A 15698-nucleotide genomic window follows, 5' to 3' on the forward strand; every position below is an offset into this window, starting at 1 on the left:
ACAAGAAGTCTGAAACCATCTTGCAGAGCGTCCCCTATTTCTTTTCCATTTGGCCAGTCTTGAATATTGCAAAGGCAGTGGGGACTGCATGTACTCTGAAGAGTTCCAAAGGATTTTCAAAGACAGCAAGAGTGATCTCAAATCAAAAGCCAAGTGTATCTACAGTGTATGTGTAATGAAGTGAATCTTATTCTCTGCCAAGTTGATGAAAATAGAATTCACAGATAGGAAGGAACTCACAGAGCTCTGGGAAATGAGGAATATTTACTGAATTTGGTTTCTTAACCCATTAGAGCAAGGACTGGTATTTTTAGTAGATGCTTCTAAATCCTTGTGAGACAATAGCATTGTATGCATCTTGTAATGTAGCGGTTAGATAAGACTGATGAGTGGAGATGTACTGCTAAGCAAAGCCGCTCTAATGGTAAGCTAGCCCAGCTTCACACAGTGGGCAGTTGTTTTAGTTCAGGGATATAAAAAATGCAGAGTCTCATCCCTCCTGCAGTATGATGAAGATGCTTTATGCATTGGATTGGACCCAGATGCCCTGGTTGTCTGAGAATGCACAAGCCCATTCTGCTGAAAGTGAACTTTTCCCTTGTCCTAGCTGGCCAACATCCCCCATTACTAACCGTCCTTTCTCTGAAGCCCCTTGCCCCTGCTGACCTCCTGATGCCCTCCACTCCGAAGATTAGGAGCCCAGAAGCACTCTGTTGAAACATTAAGCACACAGGAATGCAATGGAGTTTGGGCTGTTCCATATTCCTAATCCATTTGCCAAAACCTTCCTGCACCCTCCTTAAACTCAACCCTGCTCCCAACTGCTAAGCCCTTGTGCACCTTCCGGTGAGAGATGTGTCACATACAACTCCCTTCCTCATTAGTGTTTTGTGTCTCTCTGTCATAGATCCAAAGGATTGGTGCTATGGCCCCAGATTTGGAACAGTCTCTGGGAGGACCCCTTCAGAGAGCCAGACCCGCTGGGGGTCTCACTCTTCCTCCAGGGGAAGCCACGCAGCTTCACCACCTCTCTAAGCTGGACCTCAGGTCCTTTAGACCCCTGCTTCACAATGTGAGCTCCGTTCAGCGAGTCCAGCTGAGGCAAACGCCTGAGGGAGACTTGTACAATCTTAGGGAGCAAGGCACCTCTTCCAATATCTGCAGGGACACTCAGCCAGCATTGTCAAACAGTAGGGTTTATTAGTCGACTGGAACACAGCATAGGAAGTCCTTGGTTAGCATAGAGGAAAGAAAGTTACAGCATAGTCCATCTTGGTCAGCAGAGCTCAAAGCCCTGTCCCTCTCTTTGTGCTAGTTCAGGTGTGTGCCAGAAACCCTCAGCAGCCAACTTTACCCACCATCCCCAGCACCTTCCCAGTCCTTTGTTCTCCAAATGGGCAAACAGTGCTGGCCTTCTTGAAGTGAAGTGGGCCATCCATGGTTGTTGGTTGCCAGGTATCAAAGTCCCGCTGAGTAGAGTTGCCATTGTCTCCTCAAAAGCTCCTTTGATATGGGGCCCAAACCCTAGACAGCTAGGAGCCATTCAGCCCCAAGTCTCTGAGCCTTTATGGAAAGCAAACAACCCTTTCTACTCCCTAGGTAACACTGGAGTACATAGGGGAAACTGAGGCATACATCAGCTTCATTAAAAAAAATACAAAAATTCCCACTTTCTCACACTCTCTTTTATAGATAAAGAAATGTATTTTAGGATGCATCCTGGAAAAAAAAGTCTTGAAATTATTTTAGGAAACTCCTCAACTGTTCTCCATTTCTCGAAACCTGCCATTTCAAATTATTGTAGTGCTTGTATCCTTCATATCAGGTTGTGTATGTTTGTTTCTCTATCTACATAGACACATTCTGCTTTAAATGATATATTTCCCCTGTACTTTGCTCATACTGATTATCATTCCCGGGGGTTTCATATGCCACTGAGTCATCTACTGTGTATGAATCGGTCTGTTGCTTCAGTGTGCTGCTGTGTAAAAGCAACAGAACTGGAGTGCTCTTATATGTGTTTCAAGCACAAATCATTTTCCCCTGACAATTTCATTGGGAATGTAAAATGTTAATATAGCGGTATTAAAGAATCTTATTTCTCTTCATTTGAAAATGATAGGAACATGAATTGTGGTTTTTGAAGCCTCAAACTCCTCATTCTCTAAGATCACAACTTAAGGAGAAGTAAGTGAATTATTTGTTCTCCCTTTCAATTATTTTTTATTGTGTGTTGAAATATTTAAAGTAAGAAGCTAACAGAAAATTGAAACCATATCACCAGAGCTTGTTTAACTACCAGGAAACGGGTACAATACAGTAAGCAGAAGTGACAACACAAATGATACAGATTTTTGTCATGTAGATGGGGGATTATCTCACAGTAACCATACCCCTGGATGTTGCTATTATTTTTCTTAAATAGGTTATACATAAAAGGCGAAGATTTTTCAAAGTAATATTTGGGTGCCCAACTTTAAACATTTTAAAGAAGCTTGATTTTCAGAAAGTTCAAAGCTCCCTACCTCTGAAAATCAGGCCCCAGCTCTTGCAGGTTGGGCACCCAAAAGTGGGGACACCCAAAAATCAATAAAAAGAACAAGAGTACTTGTGGCACCTTAGAGACTAACAAATTTATTTGAGCATAAGCTTTCGTGAGCTACAGCTCACTTCATTGGATGCAAAAATCAGTAGTCACTACTGAAAATCTTGACCAAATTCTTTATTAGAAATGTCTTGTAATCACCGTGAACGCCAGCCAAATAAGAACTTTCTGGGAATGTTCTTCAGTAAATGTTTTCGTCCATAGGATTGCTCAATAAAATCAGTCCTTAAACAAGAGCTGCAAATAAAACAAAGCCTCTCTTTTGAATGTTAAATCAGTGGTATTGGCATTGCAGTAAGAGAATATTGACAATGGCCTGGAAAAAGCACCATGCTAAGATACGGATGAGTGATAAAGGGAGGGTGTGTGTGTGGAGACCACTGACTAGCATGAACTGCTCTCCTGGACCAGCAATGATCAAAGAAAGAAAGGCCTATATCTCAGAACAGCCAGCATATTTACAATTCTTGCAAATAGGAACAATTGGCAGACAGCAAGCCCTCCATATAGGAGCAGGGACATCCCCAGAAGCTCTGTTTTCCTGTCTGCATCCCTGGGAAAGGATGCATTGTCCATGCTCTGAGTTGGCACATAAGCTTACTTTACTAGATACCTTTGAACTTTTGTTAACATTTTAACAAAGCCTCTTAGGGTTTGTCTCTCTTTACAACAAACTGGTCAGGGTAGACAAGGATAATATGGTGACCAGTGTGAACTCTGCTAACTTCACTCTTCAAAGCTGTACTGAAACACAATAAGATTTCCTAATGAAGACAAGCCTTTAAAATGCAATCAGTAGTAAAAAATGAAAGCCACCTTTGTTGAAATAAGATCACACTCATTAGTACTGCAAGTTGGTTTGTCTTCTGTTTACATTAAAAAAGGACGGAAATAAAACACAAAGCCCTGTCTTGTTTGGGAATATTGATGCTGATGGTCTGTTTCATGCTTCTATAGAGAAGAAGAGTTGAAATACCTTCAGTTTCTTCAAAAAGTTACAAATGATATTTTGATTAGAAGTTGTTACCGCAAGGAGTAAGTAACTTGACATTTCTTCTTAATTATTCATCTGAAGAAAGAAATTGTGACTAATTTTATAATCAGTATGAAGTATTGGAGGACTTGTGAAGATGAAGGCCATAATGCTATTCTTGAAATCAATTCCTTTGATTTGTCCTTTTATTTTTCCTGGCTTTTACACTTTGTAATAGAATCGCCAATAACACACACAGCTGAGATACAAAATGGGAAATATTTGCAGTGATCTTCCTATTTCCTGATAACGTAGAGTAGATGTAAACAGACATTATGTTCTCAGAGTCTATTCGTAGGACTGAGCCATTGCATAAAATGGTGAGATGCATTGTTGTTATAGTGATGGCTCTGTGTTCCAGTTCTGGTTTTAATTGGTTTCTCAGAGCCTAGATAAAGTAACACAGAGCTACATTGAGTCTTCTGTAATAAAGTGCCTCAGAGCAGGAGGTTTTGCACAGGGTGCTTTTTCTCCCCAACACAAGAACAAAAAAGGTGGAATAAATTAATATCTATATAGCAATGCTTTTTTCTTTAGAGTATACAATGCATCATTCCACTTGACTTCTCTTATTAAATCATTAATGAAGATAAAAAACTAATATGCCCAGCCAACGCAGGTACCTAACTGTTGCATCATGTGCAGTTTTCATGTTGCCTAATTTAAATTATGCATTTACACTCTTACACTGTTTTACATTTCTAATAATGAAGGTTGTGGAAGGTTCTGATAAACCACACTTCCCTGTTTGCCCTCAGTGAATCCAAGCATGACAAAATGTACTTTAATGTAAGTCTGCCCTCTCCTATTCTACTTGATGCCCTGCACCTTAACTAGAAGGTGTTTTGTCTGTAAGGATGAGAGAGAATTTAACTGCAAGCATGTTTAGGCCTTGATCTTTGTGAAGTGCCATCTAGAGAAGGGAGAGGTGCCAACCCTCACAATCAGTCATGTCGTCTTCTTTGGCTATCCCTTGATGCGAGGATAATGTCTGCCAAGGGGGGCTCACTGATGGGTTTTTAAGTGGCTGAGGAGCCCGATTCGTGCAGATTTTTCCACAGAAGTGACAGGTGTAATCTTGGAGGAGACATAGTTGTTGGCTGGACTGTTGTGCCCTTTCTTTCCTCCTTTGTCATTTCTCTGTCTCAGGAGAATGTCTGTTCTCCTCAAAATGAGCTGTGGTTTGGTGTCTGACGTGGCGCCACTGTGTTCTGTTCCACACCGAGTCTTCTCAGTTTGTTGGGTTGATGCCTCCCTTTTTAAGGTGTACTTTCATACGTCTTTGAAGCACTTCCGCTGCCCACCATGAACCCTTCTTGCCTGACTTAACTGAGAGAAGAGTACATGCTTCAGGAGGCAAGTGTCAGGCATAAATACACAGTGGCCAGCCCAGCGGAGTTTTATGACCTGTGCCTCTATACTGCTGATGTGGGCTGCAGAGAGAACGCTGATGTCAGTGTGTCGATCTTCCCAGCTGATCCTGAAAGGCAGCGCTGTTGGAACCATTCCAGTCACTTGAGATGTCATCTGTAGATTACCCAAGTCTCACACTCATAGAGAAGGGTGAGGGTGACAACTGCCTTGTAAACCAAGGTCTTGGTGCCTGTTTGTAGATCCCTATCATTGAAGACTTGTTTGAGTGGTCTTCCAAAGGATGTGCTGACACAGCGTATCCTGTATTCCATTTCTGTGTCAATGCTGCTTCTTTGGGAGAGGTGGCTGCCAAGGTATGGAAAATGGTCCACATTTTCTCCAAGGGTTCTCCGCTGATGGAGATTTGTGGAATACGAAGAGTAGTTTGTGCAGGTGAGGGCTGGTAGAGTACCTTGGTTTTCCTGGTGTTGAGAGAGAGACCCAGGCTGTGATAGGCATCTGCAAAAAGATTTAGGGACTTTGCAGATTGGCCTGTGTGTGTGCGTGAGAATGACACAGTCATCTGCATACTGAAGGTCAGTGATGCCTATTCTTGTGATCTTAGATTTTGTTTGGAGACGTCAGAGATTGAAGAGTTCACCATCCATACAATGCTCAATCCCGATTCCATCAGGAAGGCGGTCATGAATGAGAATCAGGATCACAGCAAGGTAAATGGAGAAGAGTGTTGGAGTAATGACACAGCCTTGGTTGACACCAGTGCGAATGATGAATGGTTTGGTCTCTGAGCCATTGCAGAGTGATGGCAATTGTCCCATCATGGAATAGTCTGATGATAGAAATGAATTTCTGTGGACAGCCAAACCTACACAGTACCTTCCATAGGGCATCCCGATGAATAGAGACAAAGGCCTTGGTTAGATCAATGAATGCCATGAACAGTTCCTGGTGTTGCTCTCTGCACTTCTACTGAATCTGTCATGCCACGAAGATCAAGTCAGTTGTGCCTCGGGATGGCCTGAAGTCACACTGTGATTCGGGGAGAAGTTCCTCAGCAATGGGGAGAAGGCAGTTTAGTAGGATCTGGGCAAGGATCTTCCCTGTGATAGAGAGAAGGGCAATACCTCTGTAGTTCCCACACAAAGACTTGTCCCCTTTCTTGAATTTTGTAACAATGTTCACATTCTTAAAGTCAGGTGGAATTTCTTCAAAGGTCCAGAATGTCGAGGAGTTGCAAAGGTTTGTGTTGGAGCATTGTTCCACTGTCTTTAAAAACCTCAGCTAGGATGCCTTCTGGGCCTTGTGTCTTGTGAATTTTTTGTCTTGGTGATGGCACACTGGATTTCCTCAGAAGATGGGGGATCAGCAAGGTGTTCCATTGCCAAGCATTGTGGAATAGATTCCATGATGTCTTCAGAGACTGTGGATTCACAGTTTAGTAGGCTCTCAAAGTGCTCCTTCTAGCATTGTTTAATGGCACATTGTCCTTGAGGAGGGTGGAGTCATCCTGGGAACATAAAGGGGTTGGGCTGTTGGAGCTTGGCCCATATATAGTTTTTATTGCTTGAAAGAAGCTTCTTATGTCATCCTGGTCCCTGAAACCCTGGATCTCAGAAGATCTCTTGCCACCACTTATTTTTGATGTCTCATAGCCTCCTTTGGACTTCAGCTTTGAGCAGGTGGTAAGCCTCATGTTTTCGTTGGTTAGAGGAATCATTTTGCCAGTTGCAGAATGCAGTTCTTTTCTGTTGAATTAATGCTAGGATTTCCTAGTTGTTTTCGTCACTGACACCAAATCAGAATCTTTCATTTTCCTTCTAGCAGACTCCAGCCAAAATCTTTAAGATTGAAATTAAGAAAAAACAACAACAAAAAACCAGCCATTAACACAATTGTGAGGTTTTGGTTCTTGTTGGATTTTTTTGAGAAATCACTTAAAGTTCAGGGTTTTCTTCCTGCCCCATCAAGGATAAATGGAACAGGTCTCTGACAACCTTAGGCTCAGCGGAAAACACACTTCTATGCACTGGTTTATATCAGTTTACATTTTTAATTGCCTAGGAACATTCATCATTTGTTTAAAAAATACTGAAGCTTTGCTAGGTTTGGGAAGTTGCAATTAATTAAATATTTTGTGTGCCTATGAATATATTTGTAACTTAGATATTATTTTAAAGCGTGCACTGGCAGCAACTAAATGAATTGGAAGGATTGGTGTCCATCAGAAAATACCACAAATAATATCATCAGATAAAAATCACACAACTGTAGCTACATTAACCTTCTTTACTGTGGTTTCCTAAAACAGTCACAAGTGGCTCTCTTTGCCAGATCACCTTTTAGCTTTTCCCTAGGCATACGTAGTACTAGATTATGCCTTGTCCTGTCTGGGTGCACAGAGGGTGCAGGGTGCCTATCCTCTGCAATGTGGGAGATAGACACAATCCCAGTATAGCACCTCAGTCCTGCAAGGACTGGGGGATCTTAACACCCAGAGCAGAGCTAGGCTCCTTAAAGAAGGTGGGATGAGGCCACCATCCTTCTTTCCCTGTTTCCATTGGCCAGTAGAGCTGAGCTGGTGTATGGGAATGAGAGAAGAGTGTGCCTAACACCCTGCACATTGACATAGCCACAGGTGCTGCTGTGTGGGGCTCCCATAGGTATCTTACCTTTCTGTATCACAGTGTCCTTGGGAACAGCCACCAGTGCACAGCCTCACTTCCCCACAACTCAAAGCCACGTTTGCCCTTTTGCTCTCTGAACATACGGGGTCTTGGGACATGTGGTTTGATGCAGGTGGTCCACACTACAGGCCTACCGGGTGCGTGAACCAAAGTCTGCTGGGGACTTCCCTGTTGATTTTCTGTTGAAGGCACTCAGATACTATGGCGATGAGTGGCAGAATAAAACTCTAAGATAGATATATTATAAAAAGTGAATAGTGACCCAGTATTGTTCTGGTAAATCTCTAACAACAACATTTAATCTCCTTGAAGATTAAAACTTCTGGTCAGTAATGGTCTCTTTTTAAAAACTCAGAGTTGAATTGCTAAATTGATTTTAAGGAGAGCCTATAAAAGGTACAACTGGTGGCCTTGGCTGATTTCTTGCAGAATGAATATAATAGATGTACGTTTTAAAGACTCCCCTCATTTAGCTCAGTATCTCCAAAGGAAAATACCCAGTTCAGATATGCAGTATAAGTATAATGCTTGAAGAATTTGACTGCGACTTCTAGTTCATTACAGTTATGCAATCACTGGGGCAGAACTAGATCTGAATTACGATTGCAGAACTTGAAGTTCTAATTTCCCGATTCAGTTAAACCCTTATTTCTTATGTCTACATGTTTCCATTAGTGTTTCTTTTATATTTGTCACAGCCATCTTGAAAAATAGGGATTTTCATACTGGAGTAAGAAACGCATTCTGAAAGCATTTTCACAACAGAACACACCTTGTAGTATAAAGTGTAAGAGGTTGTGTTCAGGTTAACAAGGATTTGAGCTATGAAAGTTCTCCCCTTAGTGAGTCCCTTAAGAGTTACTGAAAGAGAAGCCTGTTTAGAGAGCGAACCTACAAATGGCGTATGTGGATACCAAAAGGTAATACATTTTGAAATCCAAACATTCTTGTCTGAATAGCGCTATGTTTGCAGCATGTACACACAGAGTTAGAAACAAAACATCAGTACTCTAACACACAACAATCAAACACAGAGAGCGATATAGCCGGCTGTCACTTAAGGCAAAGGGGCACAATTCAACCCACGTTTCTCCAGACTGGCTCTTTTGCAGACTATTGCAGAGGACCCAGATCACGTGCTTCCCTCGGAGATTCCCTAGCCTGCAAGCAAGACCAAGAAATCCTTAGGATTTAAAGTGATAGCTTGTAAGTATTGTAAAGGTACAATGTCACTCAAATGTTGATCCTGCCCCCTGAGTCCATAAGGCCCCCGCCACGCTCCATAAGACCCTCCCATGGTGTATTACTTCCAGGGCAAAGATTAGCACGTGTCAGGAAGGAAAGGATAGTATGTGACCCTTCTAAAAAGGGTCTCTCCACTCTCTCCACTGCTCTGTACCAAATGGAAATGGTTTCAGCACTATAGGTCCTCCCCAAGAGCAATGTGACCAATTGGTGCAAGTGTAAAAAACTTTGTCACTCATTTTTTCGCTTCTTACAGGAATAATTGTTTCCTTTCACATCTAAATGTCACACAGTTGAGAACCTTTCGCCCAACTCTTACTGGGCCACCCTAACCATTTCACCAGTAGCCACTTTTTTCTCCCCTTTCTTTTCTCATTTAGAACTTTTTTTAAAATCCTGTAAATCCTGTCCTGTTTGGGGTTAATTTTTTGTACTTGTTCAGGGTAAAAAGAGCCAGGAATTTTCTCACCCCCATAATCTTTTAATCGGCATATAGTTCTCTATTCCTTGGTTAAGGCTTCATCCTCTTTGAATATTTCATCAGTAAACGTTTCTTCATAACCTGTTTCAACAGCTCCTTTGCTTTTAGATGGTTGCATTCTGTCGCCTTTTCTAAAAGGGGCACCAATCTTCTTTATTTTAAAACTCTCTTCAAAAAACATTTTTCATACCTTCAGAGAATTTGAGGGATTAACGTCAGCAGGTCTGATACAACTAAAACTTTCACAGAATTATATGTAACTGTTTATAAACTCTGGTAACACGTCAACGTAGTGAAACGTGTTGTGGGTTGTAAAATATTTCCATATCTTAGATTTTAAAGTTATGTTAAACGGCTATACAACCCCTGCTTTAACTTCAGTATTAGTAACAAAATGTTGAACATTATGTTGCTTTAGCAGTTTACTTAAAATTCTTTCCCCCATTTGGTTTGTAATTTTTGAGGCATGAGACCTTCGCTGAAAATAGTTTTAAAGGTCTTGGATACTTCACCTCCCGTATTGTCTTTTAGGAGTAGGACCTAAGCATGTTTAAATATAATGTCTATCGCTGTTAGGATATACTTAAAACCACTGTTGTGTGGGGAGACCTGCTGCATATCCACCAAATCTTCCTGCCATTGTGCATCCACATCTGAAACAACGGTCTTGTTTCTTTTGACACGTGTTCGTACCAGTTTGTGTAAAGTGTAAGTATCCTGGTCTGAAAGCCAAGCTGTTCCCTGTCTTCTATGCAAAGTTTTACTAGGTTTTTTGGCTGCTTGAAAAAGAGGGCTCACCCTCTGTAGCTTCCAACTTTCCCGGGGGCATAATATATTTTCTTTAACTGAGCCTCCTGTGTAGATATGAGAGTTATAATCTCTTTTACTAACACGAGTATAGAGAAGATGTTCATAGTGACAAATTTAAAAAAAAACAAGTTTTATAGTCACATGGTTTAACACACTCTACAGCAGCCTGTGGAAAAAGAATGCTGTGACCCATGACAATTACAAGGTCCGAGCTGGTTCATTCTTCCATTTTGTTTTTATCTGGGGTCTACTCTGTGAGCTCTGCGTCTCAGACATGAGCCAAAACAACTGATGCATGATAGATTCACCCCTACTGCGCTACCGTTGTGTAGGTTTTCAGAGGTCTCTAGAAAGGTGTTGTCATCAGTGATCTTCCTGAAAACATCATCCTAGCCACTATGGATGTAGAAGCCCTCTACACCAACATTCCACACAAAGATGGACTACAAGCCATCAGGAACGGTATCCCCGATAATGTCACGGCAAACCTGGTGGCTGAACATTGTGACTTTGTTCTCACCCATAACTATTTCACATTTGGGGACGATGTATACCTTCAAATCAGCGGCACTGCTATGGGTACCCACATGGCCCCACAGTATGCCAACATTTTTATGGCTGACTTAGAACAGCGCTTCCTCAGCTCTCGTCCTCTAATGCCCCTACTCTACTTGCGCTACACTGATGACATCTTCATCATCTGGATCCATGGAAAAGAAGCCCTGGAGGAAATCCACCATGATTTCAACAATTTCTATCCCACCATCAACCTCAGCCTGGACCAATCCACATAAGAGATCCACTTCCTGGACACTACAGTGCTAATAAGCGATGGTCACATAACCACCACCCTATACCGGAAACCTACTGATCACTATACTTACCTACATGCCTCCAGCTTTCATCCAGACCACACCACACAATCCATTGTCTACAGCCAAGCTCTACGATACAACCACATTTGCTCCAACCCCTCAGACAGAGATAAACACCTACAAGATCTCTATCAAGCATTCTTACAACTACAATACCCACCTGCTGAAGTGAAGAAACAGACTGACAGAGCCAGAAGAGTACCCAGAAGTCACCTACTACAGGACAGGCCCAACAAAGAAAATAACAGAACGCCACTAGCCATCACCTTCAGCTCCCAACTAAAACCTCTCCAATGCATCATCAAGGATCTACAACCTATCCTGAAGGACGACCCATCACTCTCACAGATCTTGGGAGACAGGCCTGTCCTTGCTTACAGACAGCCCCCCAACCTGAAGCAAATACTCACCAGCAACCACACTCCACACAACAGAACCACTAACCCAGGAACCTATCCTTGCAACAAAGCCCGTTGCCAACTGTGTCCACAGATCTATTCAGGGGACACCATCATAGGGCCTAATCACATCAGCCACACTATCAGAGGCTCGTTCACCTGCACATCTACCAATGTGATATATGCCATCATGTGCCAGCAATGCCCCTCTGCCATGTACATTGGCCAAACTGGACAGTCTCTACGTAAAAGAATAAATGGACACAAATCAGACGTCAAGAATTATAACATTCAAAAAGCAGTCAGAGAACACTTCAATCTCTTTGGTCACTCGATTACAGACCAAAAGTCACAATTCTTCAACAAAAAAACTTCAAAAACAGACTCCAACGAGAGACTGCTGAATTGGAATTAATTTGCAAACTGGACACCATTACATTAGGCTTGAATAAAGAGTGGGAGTGGATGTGTCATTACACAAAGTAAAACTATTTCCCCATGTTTATTCCCCCCCTCCTCCCACTGTTCCTCACACGTTCTTATCAACTGCTGGAAATGGCCCACCTTGATTATCACTACAAAAGAGTTTTTTTTTGTTTTGTTTTTTTCCCTCCTCTCTCCTGCTGGTAATAGCTCACCTTACCTGATCACTCTCGTTACAGTGTGTATGGTAATACCCATTGTTTCATGTTATCTGTATATAAAATCTCCCCACTGTATTTTCCACTACATGCATCCAATGAAGTGAGCTGTAGCTCACGAAAGCTTATGCTCAAATAAATTTGTTAGTCTCTAAGGTGCCACAAGTACTCCTTTTCTTGAAGTTGTTGAGAGATTTTCAGAAAAGAAACAGCTGTAAGTCTCCTGTTTAGATTTACGCAACCCCAGGGCAGTTCCTACCCCATTACAACTACCTTGACCTCTGCTTTTTATAGTCTATTTACCTGAGCTATTCCAAGGAGCCTTCCTCCATGGGTTCAGTTGTTGGGTGGGCATCTTACTGATCACCGTGACTCATAAACTCATAGGTCTTGCTGTCAGGTTCTGGTGTGTCCAGGAACAGCTGGGTCAAAGGGTACAATCATCCTTTGGCACCACAGTTACAATTCGTGGTGTGGTTGGGACATAGCAGGACAGCCTGAGGCAGCTTACTGGGACTTAGATCCCACCCGCAATACAAGTGTTATAAGGGGGCCACCATGTTACAAATGAGTGTTATATTGGTACCATAGACAGACCCTCCATTAAAGGTGGATGAAAGGAATATATAGGAATTGAAATTAAAAGCACGAAGTGGGAGCCCTGTTGTTATCTGGTTGTATTTCATCCCAGACAGAACTCTCACTGATTGATGTGTGTACTTCAGAATGAAGGGGATTAGAATTTTTTTTAAAAAAAAATTCAAATACTTGTGAGGTTAAAAAAAATATGATTATACCTTTGGTAGAAAAGTAGGGAACCTAGAATAAAAGTGAAAAGTTAGGATACATCTATAAAGATTTGAAAGATGGACCAATCAGTATTTTTTATTTGCAAATATATTGTCTTTCGTGTGGTCTTTTTTTGTGCTGATGATGGGGGAGGGGGTTGTTCTCTTTCTAAGGCAATAGAGGATGTATTTCAAATGCACATTAGAAGTAGAAGCCATGACCTTGATGAGGTGAGCAAAAAATATTAAATACCCTGTCACCCAGAGCAGGAGAAATATTTTAATATCAGTGCGCAACAATTTATACCATTCTGACTCCTACGCAATTTAAAATGAAAAGAGGTGAGGGGGCAGGGAGAGAAGAAACCCTGTTCCGACAAAAGGCAACAGCTACAGGGTGTGTTATAGCTAGAGCTAGCAAAACAAAATTTTTCCTGTCTGCTTGTACGTACATTTCTACTGTGGCTTCCCAAAAGCTTTTAATAAAGTACTTAATGTTCAGATTAGTTTAAATTGCACAGGGCCTCTGTGCAAGTGTTTATCTCTACAGATTTCTGCTCTTTCTGCCATTGCTGTAGCAGACAAAGCAAGGGAGGATTTGTACCCCAATGTTTTGAAAGTGGGTCGATAGAAGGATGAACTTCAAAGCTCAGCAACAAACTCTGAAGTTCCCTCAGCTTCAAAACCCATTCCTTGCAGCATGTTGTGGACCAAAGTGCAGGCTGAGTGAAGCCAAATAAATACTGCAAAGCATCATGAACATTAATTTAAACAAGAACTGCAAATCTGCCTGAATGCTATTGGTGACCCCTTTTGTTTTCACTCCCTGGGTATTCATCTAAGCAAATGTTCATTTGCAGAAAACTCTAAAAGAGCTATGAGTATGCATCCATGCTACATGTGTTTGGCAGCCATTTTGAAGATTTCGGAGTCATCCAGTCAGATAGCAGTCAGCATGTGTAAAGTCTGTGGGACTAGAACAATCTTTTTGTTCTATATTTATACAGCGTCTAGCAAAATGGGGTTCTGACCCATGGCTGGGGCTCCCAGGCACCAATAACACACCATCTAGCTCTTCTTTAGTACTCTTCATCGGTAGAGCTCCAGGTGCTTTACCAAGGAGGTAAGGATCAATCCCCTATTTTACAGATGGGGAAACTGAGGCACAGAAGGGGTGATGTAACTTACTGAAGGCCACTGAGCAGGCCAGTGGCCAAGTCAAGAATAGAACCCCGGTCTCCTGCATCGCACTCCAGTGGACTGGCCACATTATGCCATTCAAATAAATAATAGGACTGGCAACCAGTCACTGCAAATAGCAAATTACTAAGAGAAAACATTTTAAGCAAAAGCCCTGACAAAGAGTTTGTGAGCAACCCATATGCAGCAATACACTCAGACAAATAATGTCAAATAATGAGATAATCTGAAAAGATTGAAGCCTCCTTGTGGATAACACAAACAGAAAGAGGGGTTTAAAGTAATACATTGTTCTCTGGAAATGGTTTGTCCAGCTCTAGGACTGACCCATACTGGATTGTAAAGTTAGTTGATAACCACTTAGGGGGGTGAAAAAGAGGAGGAAGAATGGTCCAGTGGTTAGAGCACTGGCCTAGGATTTGGGAGACTGGGTTCAGGTCTCTCCTGTGACACAGACTGCCTGTGTGAACTTTGGCAAGTCACTTAGAATGGGATCCATGAAGAGACTGAGGCATTACAATGCTGAGCCTGGCAGTGCCTAACTTTTAGACACCTAGAAAAATCACAGGAACCAACACTGTGACCCACAAAGCCGATGTAGGTGTATAAGCCTCCCCATACCAGTGGTTCTCAACCAGGCTAAAACTGGGGCTGGGGGTCTCATGGCGTGTGTGGTCCAGGACCCCCCAAAACACCTGGATCCTTAAAGTGGTGAACGTCACATTTAGAAAAAAGTAGCTGTCATTTGCTTTTCTTGCACTAGAGTGTGGTACTTACCTTTATGGAAATCAAAGTTCTGGGTCCTTCTCATTGGCGGTACTGCTGACTGCTGCACACTGGCATCAGTGTTTTTTGTTTGTGCATATATCTGATCCAGGAGATCCATGTCGCTCACGTTATGCCACTGAAACATCTGTGTTAGAAACTTTCTCACAGACGTTAAAGATTTTAGTATTCAATTCTCTGCCCCTGGAAGAAACAGCTTTCCAATGAGACTCAAAGGCAATGAAAAGGGAGAATGTTAAAGAGACCGCATTCCCCTAGGCCCATCTTCTCTAACCTGTGTCCTCTGCACTTGCATTAGTGGTCAGAATGCCCAAGAACTAAATGATTAGCAGCATCAGACTGGCTAACTGCTGTATCTTTCCATCATAGCTATGTTATTATTTGCATTCTGGTAGCATCTAGAGGTTGCCAGTCATTGAATAGGGCCCTGTTGTTCTAAGCACAAAGTGCTAAAATATGACAGGGTATTCATACAGCTCACTGCATGGGGTTCCCTTGGGTGAGAAATTTAAAAATTGAGTTTCTCTTCTGAGTGGACAACTAAGACTTCATGGGTCCTTTCACAGGAGAAAAGATTAGTCACTATATCCTTGACCAACACTCTACGCCCTCAAAGCCCCTTATAGTTCAGTGTGTAGTGTGCCCTTTTGAGTATGACTTTGTGTATTTATGTACTGTGCTCTGGCATCTTTTCAGATGAAAGGAAGAGACACGTATAAATTAATAGTATTTATTATTGATGCACCAGGCATTCATTCTTCAGAAATACGGGGCATGT

General features: G+C 42.0%; 1 pseudogene; it reads left to right on the plus strand.

Moving 5' to 3' along the window:
• Window positions 1–13565, plus strand: part of LOC122465086 — a 109636-nt pseudogene extending 96071 nt beyond the window's left edge.
• Window positions 13566–15698: the final 2133 nt, after the last annotated feature.

This window comes from Chelonia mydas, chromosome 3 (genome assembly GCF_015237465.2).
Source record: "Chelonia mydas isolate rCheMyd1 chromosome 3, rCheMyd1.pri.v2, whole genome shotgun sequence".
Taxonomy (NCBI): Eukaryota; Metazoa; Chordata; order Testudines; family Cheloniidae; genus Chelonia; species Chelonia mydas.